Raw genomic sequence first — 14351 nt, 5'->3', positions numbered from 1 at the left:
AGTTATTCTTAAATACCTAGGAATTTGTGCTACAAAAGTTGAAACTTTTGATATGTTTACTCTCTTGGCTTTGTTCAATTCAGATGTTAGGATAAACTTAGTATTTAGAATTCTAGTGTGTGTTATTAATGCAAAAGACCCTTACGTTTATGCTGACCTAGCTGATGTCTCTTAATTTGTTTTATAATTCTTTTAACAAATATTGAGTGATTCTCATTGCCAGGCTGGAGGGCAGGTACTCTTGGAAATAACACTGAACATAACATGACGTGTGGTTCCTGCTCTAACAGAGCTTATATTCTGTGAAAGGGAAGGAAGGCAACACATAAATGAAATGATTACAAACTATGGTTCTTTGATGAAAGCAAATACAAGGGGGAAAGGGAGGGAAAGAGGGAACAGCCAGCTGGTCTTATGATTTTAAATTATCTTTATTTAAAATTTTTTTATGGAGAAACTTTGCTAACTTCCCTGGTGGTGAATTCCCTTGACTTCTCTGATGGCTCAGACAGTAAAGCATCTGCCTACAATGCAGGAGACCCAGGTTCAATCCCTGGGTCAGGAAGATCTCCTGGAGAAGGAAATGGCACCCCACTCCAGTATTCTTGCCTGGAAAATCCCATGGATGGAGGAGCCTGGTAGGCTACAGTTCATGGGGTCGCAAGGAGTCGGACACGACTGAGTGACTTCACTTTTGCTAACTATAAATATCACTCATAAGTAGTGATAAGAGAAATCTTCAGTTTTATTTTGAGATTTATTGATACAAAAGGTAAGAGACTATTATAATTCAATTATCTTAGGGCTTATGCTAGTTTATTACTGGGACTACTTTTCCAATAAGTTTTTAACTGTTTTGCTTATTAACCATTCTAATCATTTTCTCTTCCTAATCTTTTAAGTTTAACATGGAGACTAGCACAATTAATGTAAAATAGCTTTTTGGTAAATTTTCATTTTGATTATATGTTGAAACGATACTATTTTGGACACATTGGGTTAAATAAAATATAGTACTAAACTTAATTTTACCTATGTTTTAAAATGTGGCTCCAAAAATTTTATATTTATTTATATGACTCACATTTCTATTGAAAAGACTGCGATAGAATCTTGATATGAAAATTTGTAATTATTTTGGATAGATTGTGCTTTATGACATGTACCTTTAACAATCATTACTAAAAGAAAAAAAAAAGATTATTTGGTTGGCATGCTTAATTATATCCCTGAACATCTGTCTTTTATAAGGATCCACAGCAATTTTTACTTCTGCCATAAGTCAAATATTTCTTGAGAAGAGGCATTATGCATTTTGAACTATATTTTGCTTCCCATCCACAAGCTAGATATTTGTATTATTTGGCTAAACTTGGTAAATCACCTAATGTTACCACACTGAGTGCTGCTGGTCTATTAAAAAAAACAAAAACAAAAAACTTATAATTTTATAGAGAAAAAGAAAATCAGAACAATTTACAAAGATTTACAGACAACTGGAAACTAAAGAGTGAGGAAGATACTGCAGGTTTATTAAACATAAAAGAAATAGTGAAATTAAGTTTTGGTTTGATGCCTTTGGATTGACAGTTCTCAGATGATAATAGTATGAGGGAGAAGACAAAGAAAAGATCATTTCCAAAGGATAAAAATGGTACCATGCAGTTATATTTCCCCCATTTTAAATATAATGCCTGGGACTTTAATTCCAGGTAAAACCTGGAGTAGTCTGGAGGCAAACTGAAGAAAGTATTTGACAGTATGTCTACGGCCAAATATAATATGCTTGACTGTTCTTTCAAGTGGTTTTGCTATTATTCTTGACTTTGGACAGTTAATCTCTCTTGTCTCTAGGTCACCATTCAGTGGGACTAGTGAAAAGAGAAGTGGGAACAAAATGGAAAGATATTGCTGGGGAACATACAAATGCTTACTATACTCAATAACGAACCAGTGAAATTTGTTTAATGCCACTATATATTATTTATTCTCTCTATACATTTCTTTATGGTTACTTTAGATAAATCTGGTTTTCAAAATTTATTCAAAATTTCAAATTTCAAAGCTGTAGAAGCTTGAAAAGCCCCGTGCCTTTAGATAAGGCACCGGGCTTTCCTGGCGGCTTAGACGGTAGTCTGCCTTCAATGCAGGAGACCTCAGTTTGATCCCTGGGTCAGGAAGATCCTCTGAGAAGGAAATGACAATACACTCCAGTATTCTTGCCTGGAAAATCCCATGGATGGACGAGTCTGGCAGGCTACACCCTGTGGGGTTGCAAAGAGTCGGACATGACTGAGCGACTAACACACACACAGACAGACAAGGCACAGTGCTGGCTGCTAAGAGGGATTATTAATAGGATTTGCAAGCATCCTGGATCATGGACTTACGTGGTTTCTGCTGTTTTTCATAATTGAATTACACATTATTGGTGTTGGCTGTGTGTGTGTGTGGGTGTGTGCACACTGCACATTTGCTTGGGTAGAGGTGGTGCCTCAGTGGTGAGAGGGGGAGGAAGCAGGAAAGTAAGCATCTGGCCTGAGTCTAGAGGTCTTCCTACCACCTGGAAGAGGAATGAGACACCTGTAACTTGATTCTTCTTGCTGTACCTCCAGAAATAACATAATTTCACTAAGAAACAGTCATTTTTAAACCAAGAAAAGCTTTTTCCAAGAGAAGAAAAGCATTGCTGTTCGTTTGTTATAATATTAACACTTGGGAATTTAATCACACCATTTTGGTAACGTTCTCATGAAACTGTATAATCAACCGCACTGGAAACACTAATAACAAAATCTGTGTTCTGCTGCTGATTAGCTGTGTGGTTTCAGGAAATCTGCTTTACCTGCCTGGGCCTCAGTTTCCTTCCCTGTCTGAAGAGAGGGCTTGGAATCCTGGCGCATAAAAAAGGAAAAAACAAAAATAATCCTTACTGCAAATTCTGCCTTGAGGGTGGTTGGGTGGGGTGAGGATGGTTAAGATTGGTATGGTCTTGGGTACTAAGAGGGGCTTCCTTCCCTTGTGGTTCAGCTGGTAAAGAATCTGCCTGCAATGTGGGAGACCTGGGTTCGAGTCCTGGGTTGGGAAGATCCTCTGGAGAAGGGAAAGGCTACCCACTCCAGTATTCTGGCCTGGAGAATTCCATGGACTGTATAGTCCATGGGGTTGCAAAGAGTCAGACACGACTGAGCGAATTTCACTTCACGTCACTTAGGTACTAAGAACAGAGTTACAAAACCAGTGTATTAGTTTATCTAGGAATCTTGTTAAAATGCAAATTCTGACTCAGTAAGTCTGGGATGAGGTCTGAGTTTCTACATTTCTAACCATATCCCACGTGGTGATGATACTGCTGATCCCTACAAGGTGTTAGACGATTATTTTTCCCAACTGTCTCATCCTAAAGAAGAAAGTGGGTCATGAACAGGTATAGAATGATTTGCCCAAGCTCACCTGGCAATTGAGTAGTGCACCCCATAGAAGAATCCCTGGTATCATTTTATTAGTTTGATGACAATACAACTTTCTACATCTCTCATATCTCTTCCAAAGCTAAAACTCTGATAGCATTTGGGGCTTTACATTTCTTACAAGTTACTCTGGGTTTAATATTTTGGCCACACTATCTCATTACATTCACAATTTCATGTCCAACCATCTGTAGTAGTTGCTAGAAAAATCAAATTTGAAAAATTTACCACTTTTTAATTCTTAGCCTTAGTCTTCATTTAGAATGACCTTTGCGTGTTTATGTACTGCTCATGTAGAGGAAGTAAGAGTCCACTGAAGAAAAAAACCCTGTTTGCTGATTCCATGCACTGTGACCACTGTCCATTTGTACTCTTCAGGTGATGTTAACTTCAGCAATGATTGCTTTTAGATTATCAGGGTGCACATTCTATGCAGCTTTGTCAATTAAGATAAAAAAGATGTTGATTACTTCTCAAAGCAAAGGAGGTTGGTGACATTGTATAGGAGACAGGGATCAAGACCATCCCAATGGAAAAGAAATGCAAAAAAGCAAAATGGCTGTCTGGGGAGGCCTTACAAATAGCTGTGAAAAGAAGAGAAGTGAAAAGCAAAGGAGAAAAGGAAAGATATAAACATCTGAATGCATAGTTACAAAGAATAGCAAGGAGAGATAAGAAAGCCTTCCTCAGCGATCAATGCAAAGAAATAGAGGAAAAGAACAGAATGGGAAAGACTAGAGATCTCTTCAAGAAAATTAGAGATACCAAGGGAACATTTCATGCAAAGATGGGCTCGATAAAGGACAGAAATGGTATGGACCTAACAGAAGCAGAAGATATTAAGAAGAGGTGGCAAGAATACACAGAAGAACTGTACAAAAAAGATCTTCATGACCTGGATAATCATGATGGTGTGATCACTCATCTAGAGCCAGACATCCTGGAATGTGAAGTCAAGTGGGCCTTAGTAAGCATCTCTATGAACAAAGCTAATGGAGGTGATGGAATTCCAGTTGAGCTATTTCAAATCCTGAAAGATGATGCTGTGAAAGTGCTGCACTCAATATGCCAACAAATTTGGAAAACTCAGCAGTGGCCACAGGACCGGAAAAGGTCAGTTTTCATTCCAATTGCAAAGAAAGCCAATGCCAAAGAATGCTCAAACTACCGCACAATTGCACTCATCTCACACGCTAGTAAAGCAATGCTCAAAATTTTCCATGCCAGGCTTCAGCAATATGTGAGCTGTGAACTTCCAGATGTTCAAGCTGGTTTTAGAAAAGGCAGAGGAACCAGAGATCAAATTGCCAACATCCGCTGGATCATGGAAAAAGCAAGAGAGTTCCAGAAAAACATCTATTTCTTCTTTATTGACCATACCAAAGCCTTTGACTGTGTGGATCACAATAAAATTCTGAAAGAGATGGGAATACCAGACCACCTGACCTGTTTCTTGAGATACCTATATGCAGGTCAGGAAGCAACAGTTAGAACTGGACATGGACTGGTTCCAAATAGGAAAAGGAATACATCAAGGCTGTATATTGTCACCCTGCTAATTTAACTTATATACAGAGTACATCATGAGAAACTCTGGGCTGGAAGAAGCACAAACTGGAATTAAGATTGCAGGGAGAAATATCAGTAACTTCAGATATGCAGATGACACCACCCTTATGGCAGAAAGTGAAGAGGAACTAAAAAGCCTTTTGATGAAAGTGAAAGAGGAGAGTGAAAAAGTTGGCTTAAAGTTCAACATTCAGAAAACGAAGATCATGGCATCTGGTCCCATCACTTCATGGGAAATAGATGGGGAAACAGTGGAAACAGTGTCAGACTTAATTTTTGGGGCTCCAGAATCACTGCAGATGGTGATTGCAGCCATGAAATTAAAAGACGCTTACTCCTTAGAAGGAAAGTTATGACCAACCTAGATAGCTTATTAGAAAGCAGAGACATTACTTTGTCAACAAAGGTCTGTCTAGTCAAGGCTATGGTTTTTCCAGTGGTCATGTATGGATGTGAGAGTTGGACTGTGAAGAAAGCTGAGTGCCGAAGAATTGATGGTTTTGAACTGTGGTGTTGGAGAAGACTCTTGAGAGTCCCTTGGACAGCAAGGAGATCCAACCAGTCCATTCTAAAGGAGATCAGTCCTGGGTGTTCATTGGAAGAACTGATGCTAAAACTGAAACTCCAATACTTTGGCCACCTCATGTGAAGAATTGACTCATTGGAAAAGACTCTGATGCTGGGAGGGATTAGGGGCAGGAGGAGAAGGGGACGACAGAGGATGAGATGGCTGGATGGCCTCACTGACTCGATGGACGTGAGTCTGAGTGAACTCCGGGAGTTGGTGATGGACAGGGAGGCCTGGTGTGCTGCAGTTCATGGGGTCGTAAAGAGTCGGACGTGACTGAGCAACTGAACTGAACTGAACTGGACTGATAACCAGTAAAATAATTTCCACATTGTCTTTTATATTTATTTGTCATTTGCATTCAGTAATGTTTTTGAGTCCCTGGTGGTGCAAAACAGAGATGAACAAAGGTAATCCAGAGAAGACAGTCTGCTCTTCTAGGCAGTTGTTAAAATATAAGGTAGTGTACATTTAAAAATATCCATTATCCTAGAGTTTGTTTTTCCTCTCAGGAAAATACTGTTTTCTCTAGTCTATATTTATCAGCATTTCCCAAAATATGTTCCTCTGAATACTAGTTCCAGGGAATGCTCTTAGGGAAAAAGAGGATATTTTTCATTAAATAAATTTAAGGTTGCATGCTTAATGTCGATTTCTCTTAAGTTTTACAAAGTACAGTGGAAAGTGAAAGCTTTTGACAAGTCTTACAATAAAAAATTAATTTTGTTTAACAACATTTCCTCAAATTATTTAACTAGATCTCTGCCAACTTCCTCCCTTACCTTTTCCCCCCCATGTAATGTCTACTGAGACCCTATAGAATTAGTGTTCTGTGAAATACACTATTGGAAATCCTGGTCTGGATTACTTTCTCCAGTGTTTGAGTTTGCTTTTTTGGTAGTTATCTGACTGATGTGATGCATTAAACATATCAGTATGAATTACCTGATATTACTGATTTTAAGGGCATTATCTTAACTATTAACTGTTTTTAAAGGAAAATGAAAAGGAAGATGTTTAGCAAAGTGTGGAAATGCTGGCCTGAGGGTTTCCCTCTGATTGCGAAAGCAATTGGTTTTCTGTACTTTGATGGTCCCTCATCTGTGAGGAACTTGAGTAGATGGGAGAAACCTCTTTAGATCGAGAAATAAATGTCAGGCTTTTCCTGATGTTGGTTGCTTCCAGGACAATATTGCTTAAACTCTTGTGTATATATCTAGTAGTGAGATACTTTTAGATAGCATATGGATAAACATGAAACTCTTTATAGTTATGTATTTGATTCAGTGCGTTTTAGAAAAAATTCAATAGCATCATGAAACATGATTTCACTTATTAAAACATTGATGCTTGAAAATCATAAGTTGATTTAAAGATAAATAATGAGTCATTAATGACAAAAAGGAATCATGAAGGAGCTGTGTGTGTGTGTTAATTGCTCAGTCGTGTCCAGCTCTTTGTGACCCCATGGACTACATGCCTGCCAGGCTCCTCTGTCCATGGAATTCTCCAGACAGGAATACTGGAGTGGGTTGCCACTCCCTTCTCCAGGGAATCTTCCTGACCCAGGGATTGAACCCAGGCCTCCCACACTGCAGGCAGGTTCTTTACCTTCTGAGCCAGCAGGAAAGCCCTATGAAGGAGCTGTGCAAATGACTAAAACTTAGGAGGGCTTCCCTCATGGTTCCAGTGGTAAAGCGGAACTAAAGAGCCTCCTGACGAAGGTGAAAGAGGAGAGTGAAAAGGCTGGCTTAAAACTCAACATCCAAAAACTGAAGATCGTGGCATCTGGTCCCATCATTGTATGGCAAATAGATGGGGAAACAGTGGAAACAGTGTCAGACTTTATTTTCTTGGGCTCCAAAATCACTGCAGATGGTGACTGCAGCCATGAAATTAAAAGACACTTGCTCCTTGGAAGAAAAGCTATGACAAACCGAGATAGAATATTAAAAAGCAGAGACATTATTTTGCTGACAATGGTCCATCTAGTCAAAGCTATGGTTTTTCCAGTAGTCACATATGGATGTGAGAGTTGGATCATAAAGAAGGCTGAGCATCGAGAACTGATGCTTTTGAACTGTGGTGTTGGAGAAGATTCCAGAGTCCCTTGGGCTGCAAGGAGATCAAACCAGTCAATCCTAAAGGAAATCAATCCTGAATATTCATTAGAAGGACTGATGCTGAAGGTCTAATACTTTGGCCACCTGATGCGAAGAGCTGACTCTTAGAAAAGAATCTGATGCTAGGAAAGATTGAAGGCAGGAGGAGAAGGGGACAACAGAGGATGAGATGGTTGGATATCATCAGTGACTCAACTGATATGAGTTTGAGCAAGCTCAGGGAAATAGTGAAGGACAGGGAAGCCTGGTGTGCTGCTGTCCATGGAGTCGCAAAGAGTCAGACATGATGGGGCAACTGAACAACAGCAAAAGCTTGGGGATCAATGTGGGGAGGATTAGCCAAGAAGTGAATTCTGGGGCCTGGCCTGTATCACTTCAGAGGCACCATCACCCCTGTGTTTTGAGAACCATCATAGTACAATAGAAAGTTTGACAGATATAGGCTGAGATTATGCTACTCATAATGAAATGAAAGATGGTAAGACATGGGTCCCAATGCTGAAGAGCTCACAGCTCTTGTAAGACACTGCATTCTGAGGCACTCCTCTCTGTCTGATATCCAAAGCCCTGAAAGCCTCATAACCCACACTGGACTCATCACATGCATGAGTTACTACCAATGAATAAGACAACTCTGAGTTTTGTGTCTTCTGGACAAATACATTTGGCAGTAAATTTAGTCTGCAATGCTAAGATGTATGACTCACATTTGCCCCTTAAGATTAGCCATCAGTCTACATATCCAAATCTTTTGCCTTCTATGAACTATTGCCTTCAAAGAGGCAATGACAATAATTTGGCTGCTTTCTAGTACATGAGTGGTTATCCATTGAGGGTAAATTGTTTCTACCCAGGGGACATTTGTCTATGTGTGGATACATTATTCTTTGTTGTCACAACTGTGGGGGCAGTGCTGCGAGCATCTAGTGGGTAGAGGCCACAAATGTTTCTCAAATTCCCACAGTGCACAAGACAGCTCCCCACAACAGAGAGCTATCTGGCCCCACATGTTAATAGGACCAAGGGTGAGAAACCTTGTGTTAGAATGACATAGGTAGGAAGAACTGGATATGATTACACAACTCAAATAAATACAAAGGCTCATTGGGCATATATGAACACATTTCTTATGCTCCCAATGCATTTTTCCCCCAGTGAAAAAGTAATGATAACACAGAAAACTGTCTGTGGTATGCTGGGTACTAGACCCCGAAAGTATCCAAGTGTTAAGCCCTGAACTTGTGAACGTATTATTTTACATAACAAAAAGGATTCTCCAGATATGATTAAGTTAAGGACCTTGAGATGGGGGAGATTATCTTGGATTGTCTGAGTGGGCGTAATCTAATAATAAGGGTTTTTAATCTATAAAAAGGGAAGCAAGGGGGTCAGGGTCAGAAAAGATGTGATGATGAAGGCAAAGCTGGCAGTGATATGATTGAAAACTCAGGAAGGGGCCATACACCAAGGAATGCAGGCTATCTCTGAAAGATTAAAAAGAGGCAAGGAAATAGATTTTCCCCTCTAGTTTCAGATGGATTATATCCCTGCTAAGGCTTTGATTTTAGGCCGATAGACTTTTGGACTTCTGACTGCCAGAGCTGTAGGATACTGAACTTGTGCTGTTTTATGCTACTAAATTTGTGGTGTTTTGTCACAGCAAGAATAAAAAACTAATACACTATCATTTGGTATGCTTTGAGAATGGATATTTCCACATATTATTTCCACTATATGTATTTCCACAGATAGTAGAAATAGATTTCAGATTTTACTGCATTAGAACAAAAATTCTAGTTAACACTATAGCTATTTGGAACACTTTTTCTCTAAGAGTAGCAGAGGCACTTGGGGGTTTGCATGAGGATGGGTGATCTTACTGAGGAAGAAGGTTTGGTGGTTTAACAGCTGGTTGATAAAATCTTAAATAAGCCAACTTTATGTTGCCTTCTTTTATAGACAATTTATGGGTAAAATAACTCATCAAGTGGTTTGGAAGCTGCAAAAGTATGAGGAACTATTGTCAGAGTAGCTGTACAATTCTTCATGAACTCTCCAAAATTATAGACATTTGTTATGCTCTCACTTGAATGGTTTTATTAATTTTTACAACCACCATATTAGTTGTTATCATCAGTTATCATTAGTTGTTATCATAAGATGATTATGATGTTTCTCACTGCAGCCTCTGTAAAATATTGCTTTCCAGTTTGAACCCTGAGTAAGAATGCTATCACGTTTTTCTCTGGCCCATATCCAGTGCGGTTGTAAGCAGTCAGGTGATATCCAGGAGTTATCAGGTGAAACTCCAGCAGCATGGAGTCTTGCAGATGTCAACACACAGTGTGTGTATTCTTAGGTGTGCTGTGTGTACAACTGCAGCCTCCTGCCTAGGCACAGCTCGCCATAACCAACCTCATCACGCCAAGGGCAGCTCTCTCATTTACCCTCTCCATCTGTGAGGTGTGAAAAATTTAGAATTATTTAATAAATAGTACCCACATCCACAGGGGCTTCCCAAGGTGACTCAGGGGTAAAGAATCAGCCTTCCAGTGAAGGAGACATGCATTTGATCCCTGGGTCGGGAAGATCCTCTGGAGAAAGAAATGGCCTCCCACTCCAGTATTCTTGCCTGGACAGAGGAGCCTGGTGAGCTATGGGGTCATGGGTTCACAAAGAGTCAGACACGACTTAGTGACTAAACAACAACAAAAACACACATCCACACAAAGACACACGAACAGATAAGGACAGCTGACGTTTGAATGCTGCCCAGTAGCTCACAAAGTGCTTTTTACCTCCGTTGTCTTTTCGTCCTTGTTATCCTCAATCTGTTTTGCCGATTAAGAAATGGGAACTGAAAGTTTCAGTGATTTGTCTAGTATAAAAAAGGCAGCAAGGGTGGTGGGACTCAAATGTTCTTTCTCTAATGTGGCTGTCCACCTGCTGCTGGGTGGTTCCACGGCATCTGGACTTTCCAGGATGGGCAGTTATAGAGCTTAGCTGAGGTCACCGTGCTGATCATGCTGAGCGCCTGTATGATAGGAGTGCCCTATATGCGGCCCAGTCGGCTGGCCCCCAATGTCCTTCTGCTTTTTAAAAGACATATTTCTTTATTTATTTGGCTGCACCAGGTCTTAGCTGTGGCATGGGGGATATAGTTCCCTGACCAGGGATCTAACTCAAGGCCCCTGCATTGAACGCTTGGATTCTTAGCCTCTGGACCACCAGGGAAGTCTCTCTCCTGCCTTGAAAACTTAATTTTTCTGCCTCTGGGCCTGGGGAGACCTCTTCTTGAAGCTTCACTGTTCTTATTAGTCTGGCGGAGGGAAAGTATTTCTCTGTCTCCTGGCTGTGGTATAGCCCTCTCCCCAGGGTCCCCTTGCTCCTACTTCATAGACCCTTTTAAGGATTTACACTCTTTAATGCCTATTTTTTTAAAAAAACTGAAATATAGTTGATTTATAAAGTTGTGTTAGTTTTAGATGTACTATAAAGTGATTGAGTTATACACACACACACATATATATTTATATTCTTATTCATATTCTTTTCCTTTATAGGTTATTGCAAGATACTGAGTATAGTTCCTTGTGCTACATAGCAGGTCTTTGCTGGTTATCTACTATATATATAATAATGTGTACATGTTAATTCCAAGCTCCCAATTTACTCCTCTCTCTGCTTTTTCCTTTTTGATAACTGTAAGTTTGTTTCCCATGTCTGTGGGCCTGTTTCTGTTTTGTACTAAAGTTCATTTGCATCATTTTTTTAAAAAAGATTCTACATATACATGATATCATTTGACATTTGTCTTACTCTGTCTGACTTCACATAATATGTTCATCTCTAGGTTCATCTGAAATCTATAGAATAGCGTGAAGTGAAATGAATGATTAGCTACTTCATTGTTCTCTTTTTTAAATTTTCACATACTATGAAAAGGTTAGTACTAAATTGAATAAAGCATCCCACTAATATTACTTAATATTGTGGTAAATTCTATTAAAAGTTGAGTACAGGTCTTCAATCAAACATATAACCCATGACTATTGTTTTGAGGATGCAGACTATTGTTTAAATTTATTTTGCCTCATCTGGGAAATTTTAGGCTGCACATGGTTGTGAAATTTTCAAAAGTAACTACCTTTGGGATATTTCTCTTCCAGTATTTGATTAAGAATAGAGATAGCATTAAAATGTTTATTAGAAGCAATATTTTTAGAATTAGAAGCAGTATTATTTTCTGTAATACTGAAAACAAAAATGACAAAAATAAAAACGTTTGTATGATCAAAAAGGTTGCCAAGTCCCCAGCTAAGTACCTCACATGGGTATATCACATGTCACAGGGGCCTGACTATTATATCTGTATTTTTGTTAATCATGGAAAATTGCCACAGTGGATGAATTATCACTCTTATTAAGAACTTATTCTATTTATTACCACATTATAGACTTAAATAAGCCAAAATCAACATGACCTGGCCATAGGCTTTTAGTATCCATGTATAAATTATACATGTTTGGATTGAAAATAAAATTTTTTACTGTATGTGGAAATCCATTAGAAGAATTTAAAAAAATGAATCAGAAGAATTTTTTAAGACTTTAAAATTCTACAACATAGAGAAAAGGGGAGACAAATATTTAGTGACATAGGGTATGGTATAGACAGTGCAGAGAAGGGTCACTCTCATTTCTTTTCTTCGAATTGACACATTTTTATTTGGCAGATTTTTAAATTCAAGAGGAAACTGAGAAAGAAAAATTAGCAAAGATGGAAATAATATACTAATTTCTTATTCAGTAGAACATGACTAAATTAATATTATTTCATAGTTACGAATATAAAATACAATTCCAAAATGAAAAACTGAAATGTGTGGCATTTGAAAGACATTTATATTCTGGACACACCATGGGTATAAAAAATTCTAGTTTTTTCTTCTTACCACTTTTGATGGCAGTAGAATGGTGTTATCACGCATAGCTTTCCATCAGCTTTTTATACTGTATTTTGTATTTTTTTGCATTCATCTTCTTACTGATTGAGCTTCCAGTGTAGTTGATTGATATATTTTTTATTTAGAGTTTTTATTACATTAATAAACTTATTTATTCCTTAGAGTGAGACATTAGAGTAGTAAATGAACATTCTTTCAAAGATGTTAAAATTTGCAAGATATTCAGAAATATTTTCTTTATAAATAGCATAATTCAGTTGTAGGTATTATTGGAGAAGCTGGGGGGAAAAGTATTGCCTGTATTCTCCCTTTCCTGTTATAGTTACACCAACAAATAGGATGACAATTCAGTCCAAAAAATTTCCATTTCTTTTAAGAGTGAGACCTTGAGGGCCACTTGAATTTTTGCACTGCCTCCCCTTCCCAGAACCTTTTAAAATTTTGGCAACCTTTTGCAATTAGGTAATGGAAGCACAATTCCCGTTCAGAAAATTATTCTGCAAGGTGCCAAATTTAGACATTTTAAAGAAAATACTCTACCTTAGGAAATGATTCTATCATTATAATAATACTGACAATTCACAGAGCAATGGAAAATGGGTGGTTGAGATCTGACACTCTCCATTTCAGTAGGAAAAAATGTACAACTGATTTAAACCAAATGTCAAACTACTCATTCAATAATTCTTTGTGTCTCCTTTCTATCTTTTCAGAGCTTTGGGGCTCAGATGCTTGTAAATGGTCAAAAGTGAGCCACTCAGCTCCTTCAGAAAGGCAAGCAGAGAGAGGCATTTGGCTGTAAATCATGACCCTGACTTAGTAGCTGGACAGTATTGGGGAGTTCCTATAACCTCTCCAAAGCCCCTTTTTTACAGATATAAAATGGGAATAATGACCTCTGCTTTTTTTTTTTTAGGAATACTTTTAAGATTATGTGTGTGCATGCATGCAGGTTTTATTTTTAATTTTAGGATTATAGAGAATGTATATAAAATGTCTAATACAGTCAGATTCACCCAGAAAGTGCTCCATGCACAGTGATAAATGTGACTGTACTTCTGGTAAACTCATATCCTAAGTGTGGTCCCCATGGCATCTTTGGCTCACACCACCTGATGCTGAAAGCCTGAGTGAATGCAGGACTTTCTGACAGTGTGGTAGGTTCCCAGGGCCTGAACCTGTCTGACTGCTCTGAACAGTCAATCTCAATTTAGTTAATTCACATAAAAAATTTGCTCCCTTCAGATCTCAGCCCCTAAACCTGGTTTCAGAAAGTGTTTGATTTCTCATCCTACTCTTCTGATCATATGGAGGCGAAGTCACAGACTCTCCTAGTTGACATTCACACACTTGTGCTTGGCTGCAAGAATCTACTGATGTAAAAACAGATGTTTGCCGCATGACAATATTGGGTTAAATATTTGGACTCTTTTTGTAGGAGCTTGTTTAAGGCACAGTCAAGGTAACTGGAAAGAATCATATGACTGGAAGGGTTCCCCAGGGTTCATTTGGGATCACTGAGTCACTGAAGCCCAGGATGGAAGAAGTCATGTGGTTTTATCCACCTGAGTCCCAGAAGGCCCATCCACTCCCTCTCACTAGCCAGAATTTGTCCTACCCCTTAAGAGCTGCTGTGGAGGGCGTTTTGGAAGTT

General features: G+C 38.7%; 1 protein-coding gene across 2 annotated transcripts in view; it reads right to left on the bottom strand.

Annotated features, from left to right (window-relative positions):
• The window catches only part of COL8A1 (collagen type VIII alpha 1 chain), a 167563-nt gene that overhangs the window by 104810 nt on the left and 48402 nt on the right, over positions 1–14351 (bottom strand). Inside the window, exon 2 of one of the 2 annotated variants that reach the window (XM_018058129.1) lies at positions 2846–2894. The exons of the other annotated variant lie outside the window; for it this stretch is intronic. The gene's annotated coding sequence lies outside the window, so the exon portion shown is untranslated. The remainder of the gene's footprint in view (positions 1–2845; positions 2895–14351) is intronic. 2 annotated transcript variants of the gene reach the window in all.

Source organism: Capra hircus, chromosome 1 (genome assembly GCF_001704415.2).
Source record: "Capra hircus breed San Clemente chromosome 1, ASM170441v1, whole genome shotgun sequence".
NCBI classification, from domain to species: domain Eukaryota; kingdom Metazoa; phylum Chordata; class Mammalia; order Artiodactyla; family Bovidae; genus Capra; species Capra hircus.
The sequence above is the reverse complement of the archived record's forward strand: the minus strand, read 5'-3'. Positions and strand labels throughout refer to the sequence as shown.